The sequence below is a fragment of the Zingiber officinale genome, chromosome 2A (genome assembly GCF_018446385.1).
Source record: "Zingiber officinale cultivar Zhangliang chromosome 2A, Zo_v1.1, whole genome shotgun sequence".
In the NCBI taxonomy this organism is placed as follows: Eukaryota; Viridiplantae; Streptophyta; class Magnoliopsida; order Zingiberales; family Zingiberaceae; genus Zingiber; species Zingiber officinale.
Window position 1 is genome coordinate 61,937,057 of NC_055988.1, and position 5,404 is coordinate 61,942,460.

Below are 5,404 nucleotides of genomic sequence, written 5' to 3' on the forward strand. Positions count from 1 at the left end.
AGCTCATCTTCATATTTGCCAATGGAGATTGCTACCAAGACTTGTTTTATTACCTTGATTTCTCCGCAATCATTTAGCCACTGGAGTCGATAAGGTCGTGAATGTTTCCGAGTTGGTAGTGATAATTTCTCCACCAAATATGTACTTGCCACATTGGTGCAACTCCCCCCATCAATAATAACACTGCAAACCTTGTTATTGACAAAGCAACGGGTATGAAACAAATTCTCCCTTTGATTACCTTCTTCCTCCTTAGCTTGTAGATTGAGAACTCGTCGGGCCACCAATAAGTCTCCAATAACAGCATGTTGTTCATCATCACTGTCCTCTTTTTGTGGCACTTCTTCAACTATTTCATCCTCATCTTCCGACTCAAGTTCACCTTGAGCGTTTATTATCATCTCCCTTTTGTTCACACATTTACTAGCTATATGACCATGCCCATGACATTTAAAACACTTGATATCACGAGTTTTGGAGGAAATGGGCTCGCGATTACCTTGAGTAGTAGATGGTGTAGGTTTGGGCTTCTTGAAGGGTTAAAACTGATGTGAACCCAACGAGAGAGATATCTCAAGAACCCACAACGAATTGAAAACAGAAAGAAGGAAGGTCTAAGTCGATAAGATGGATGAAAAGAAATCTTGACCCAATGCTTAGAAAAGCACGAACCTTGGCATAGAAGATGGAAGACGCCACAACCTTGGGATTGAGGTTGATAAGTCTTCGAACGCCACAAGGAGATGCCTTGATAAGTTCAAGTTCAATGAAGAACCAACAAGCGAGAGCCTCACCGTGTTTTAGATTGAAAAATATATCAAAGATACATGTGTGGCCGTCACCCCCTTTATTTATAGCTATAAGGTGACCAAAAAACCCTAAAAGGCCAAAAGAAAGCCCATTTAGTAAAGGCCCATATAGACTACTTAGCCATTTTAAGCATATGACATTATTACAACCCAAATAAAGGTAAAAATGAGTCCAAATTGAGCCAACATATCCATACTACATAGATATGAAACTTAAATACTAATTTAGCTCATCTAAGGCTCGAATTAGGTTGACTAAGCCGGATGACTTGCTCTTGGTCAAACCTTCTTCAATAGTAGCTTTGGCCTTCACATCTTCAATTAGCACATTAAGTGCTTCCTTCATCTTTTTAGCCCTAGCCCTTGTAATTGGTCCTCCATTGATGCATAATGGATCATCATTAATATTTGGAGTGGATTGAGCATGACCCATATCACTAGCTTGTTGCGCAACTTGTTCTCTTTCATTTATTCCATCATTCCCCCTCTCCTCAAAAGGATTCGTCCTCGAATCTTGATCACCTACATCAAAAGGAGAAAGATCAGAAACATTAAATGTAGCACTCACATTATACTCACTTGGTAAGTCAAGCTTGTATGCATTATCATTGATTCGAGCAATGACTTGAAATGGACCATCTCCTCGTGGATGCAACTTAGTACGACGTTTAGCTGGAAATCTTTCCTTCCTCATATGAACCCAAACCCAATCTCCGGGTTCAAAGATCACTTTCTTTCATCCCTTGTTGGCTTGCGCAGCATATTGTTCAGTCCTTTTTTCAATTTGCAATCGAACTTTCTCATGCAGTTGCCTCACAAACTCAGCTTTTCTGGTACCATCTAAACTGGCACGCTCAGAGATAGGCAAAGGCGATAAATCTAAAGGAATTAAAGGTTTGAACCCATATACCACTTCAAAAGGAGAAAAATTAGTAGTAGAATGCATAGATCTATTATAAGCAAATTCAACATGTGGTAAACAATCTTCCCAACCTTTTAAATTCTTTTGAATGATAGCTCTCAACAAAGTAGATAAAGTTCGATTTACTACCTCAGTTTGTCCATCTATTTGTGGATGACAAGTTGTGGAAAACCAAAGCTTTGTTCCTAACTTTCCCCACAATGTCTTCCAAAAGTAGCTTAGAAACTTTGCATCACGATCTGAAACTATGCTCCTCGGTACTCCATGAAGTCGCACGATCTCCCTAAAAAATAGATCAGCAATATGGTTAGCATCATCTGTTTTCCTACAAGGAATAAAATGAGCCATTTTAGAAAATCTGTCCACAACCACAAAAATAGAATCCATACCTCGTTTAGACCTTGGTAGTCCTAAAACAAAATCCATGGAAATATCAACCCAAGGTTCACTAGGAATTGGTAAAGGTGTATACAGTCCATGAGGTAAAGATCTAGATTTCGCTTGCCTACATGTAATACACTTCTCACAAAATTTAACTACATCCCGTTTCATTTGTGGCCAAAAGAAATGCTCTACCAACACTTCTAGAGTTTTTTTAACTCCAAAATGTCCCATTAGTCCCCCACCATGAGATTCTTGGATTAATAATTCCCTTAATGAACAATTAGGCACACACAACCTATTCACTCTAAAAAGAAACCCCCCATGTCTATAAAACTTCCCAAATGCAGTATGTTCATAAACTTCAAACACATTTCCAAAATCAGAATCATTAGAATATAAATCTTTAATGTATTCAAATCCTAACAATTTAGTGTTTAAAGTAGAGATCAAGGTATACTTTCGAGACAAAGCATCAGCAACAATGTTTTCCATACCTTGTTTATTCTTGATCACATAAGGGAATGATTCAATGAATTCTACCCATTTTGCATGACGTCTATTCAACTTACTTTGGCTCTTCAAATGCTTCAACGATTCATGATCAGTGTGAATAACAAACTCTTTGGGCCACAAGTAATGTTGCCAAGTCTCTAAAGCCCTGACCAATGCATACATCTCCTTCTCATAAGTTGGATAGTTCAAAGCTGCTCCGCTGAGTTTCTCACTAAAATAAGCAAGGGGTTGACCTTCTTGTATTAGCACAGCTCCAATACCTATTCCTGATGCAACACACTCAATTTCAAAAGTTTTAGCAAAGTTAGGTAATGCAAGTAATGGTGCTGAACTTAGCTTCTCCTTAAGTAAATTGAAAGCTGAAACTTGTTCACTATCCCAACGAAACCCAACATTCTTTTTAACAACTTCAGTCAAGGGTGCAGCTATAGAACTAAAATTTTTAACAAACCTTCTGTAGAAACTTGCCAACCCATGAAAGCTACGTACCTCAGTTATCGTTTTTGGTGTTGGTCATTCACGTATTGCCTTAACCTTTTCTTCATCAACCGCTATTCCCTTAGCACTAACAATATAACCAAGAAACTCTATCTGATTAGTGCAAAAAGAACATTTTTGAAGGTTAGCATACAATTTTTCATTTCTCAAAACAAGTAGAACTTTTTGTAAATGATTAAGATGTTCATCTAAATTTTTACTATAAATCAAGATGTCATCAAAATATACTACAACAAAGTTCTCAATATAAGCACGTAAAATATGGTTCATTAATCTCATGAAAGTACTAGGTGCGTTAGTTAGGCCAAATGGCATGACTAACCATTCATACAAACCGTACCTAGTCTTAAAAGCAGTTTTCCATTCATCTCCCTCACGCATGCGAATTTGATGATAGCCAGACTTCAAATCAATTTTAGAGAAAATGCAAGAACCATGTAGTTCATCTAGCATATCATCTAATCTAGGAATAGGATGACGATACTTTACCGTAATCTTGTTGATAGCTCTACAATCAATGCACATCCTCCAAGTTCCATCCTTCTTAGGCACAAGCAAAATAGGAACTGAACAAGGACTCAAACTTTCTCGGACGTATCCTTTTCTCATCAATTCTTCAACTTGCTTTTGAAGCTCCTTCATCTCCATAGGATTGCTCCTATAGGCTGGTCGATTAGGGATAGCTGCTCCTGGGATGAAGTCAATTTGGTGCTCTATTCCCCTAAGTGGTGGCAATCCATCAGGAACTTCTTCAGGAAAGACATCATCAAATTCCTGCAAAAGAGATTTAACAACACTAGGCAAAGAATGGTTAAGATTGTTTGTTAGTGTTGAAATAAGCCTCCTTATACAAATGTATAATCATCGGCTGTTGAGAATAAAAAGCTCTCTTAACCTCTCTTTCTTTTGCATAAAAGCTCCCTTTTTTACTCTCTAGATTTTTTGTTTCTTTTTCATTCTTTTTTTCACTCCTCTCATCCTCACTTTTTCTTTTCTCACACTCCTTTTCTTTTCCATTTTTTTTCTCTCACAATTTTTTTTTTTCACTCTCATTTTTTATCCTCAATTGATCTTCATATACTTGCTTAGGAGTTAATGGTACAAGAGTTACAAGTTTACCATGCATCTTAAAAGAATATTTATTTGTGAACCCATCGTGTATGACCCTCCTATCAAATTGCCATGGTCTACCTAAAAGCAAATGACTTGCATGCATTGGTACTACATCACAAAGAATATCATCATGATACCTACCAATGGATAATGAAACCAATACTTGCTTAGTGACCTTAACCTCCCTGCAATCATTCAACCATTGTAGTTTATAAGGTCTAGGATGTTTAGTGGTTAGTAAGCATAATTTCTCAACCAAGATAGTACTAGCAACATTAGTGCAACTTCCTCCATCTATAATCATACTACATACCTTGTCTTTGATGTGGCAATGGGTATGAAATATGTTGTCTCGTTGTTCTTCATCTTCTTCCTTCACTTGCACATTTAGAGCACGCGTAGTGACATGGGCTTCACCTTCAACAGCATACTCTTCTACATCACTTTCCATCAATGGTGGCAAGACATTATCATCTTCAGACTCACTCTCAGTTTCAATATCACCATTTTCTTTCAAAAGCATACTTCTTTTGTTTGGACATTGTGAAGCGATATGTCCTCTTCCCAAACACTTAAAGCATTTAATATCTCTATTTCTTGAAGATTGGATAGGTTCTTTACCTTTAACCAATGGAGAATTAGCATCTTTATTCTTCAAAAACTCAGTCTTACTCTTTGATGCAACTTTATCATCTCTTTTGTTCCAACTAGATTTCCAAGTGGATGAATTAGAACTTTGACCATGTTTGATTGAACCCTTCCTTTTGAGTTGCCTTTCAACTTTCATGGACATATGCACCATATCTTCAAGCTCCACATAATGTTGCAACTCTACTATATTTGAAATTTCTGAATTCAAACCTTGTAAAAATCTTGCCATGGTTGCTTCTCGGTCCTCCTCCACATTGGCTCGAATCATGGCAATCTCCATCTCTTTGTGGTATTCCTCCACGGTTTTGGATCCTTGGGTTAGACTTTGTAGCCGTTGATACAAATCTCGATAGTAATGTGATGGAATGAACCTCTTCCTCATAATTGATTTCATCTCTTCCCAAGTGCCAACGGGTCTCTCGTTGTTTCTTCTCCTGCTTAGAATAACTTGATCCCACCAAATAATAGCATAATCAATAAATTCGACAGCAGCAAGTTTTACCTTCTTCTCTTC

The 5,404-nt window shown here is 37.4% G+C and overlaps 1 pseudogene; it reads right to left on the bottom strand.

The window, feature by feature from the left end:
* Nucleotides 1–1,398: 1,398 nt before the first annotated feature.
* LOC122039662 lies at nt 1,399–5,404 on the bottom strand (annotated as a pseudogene).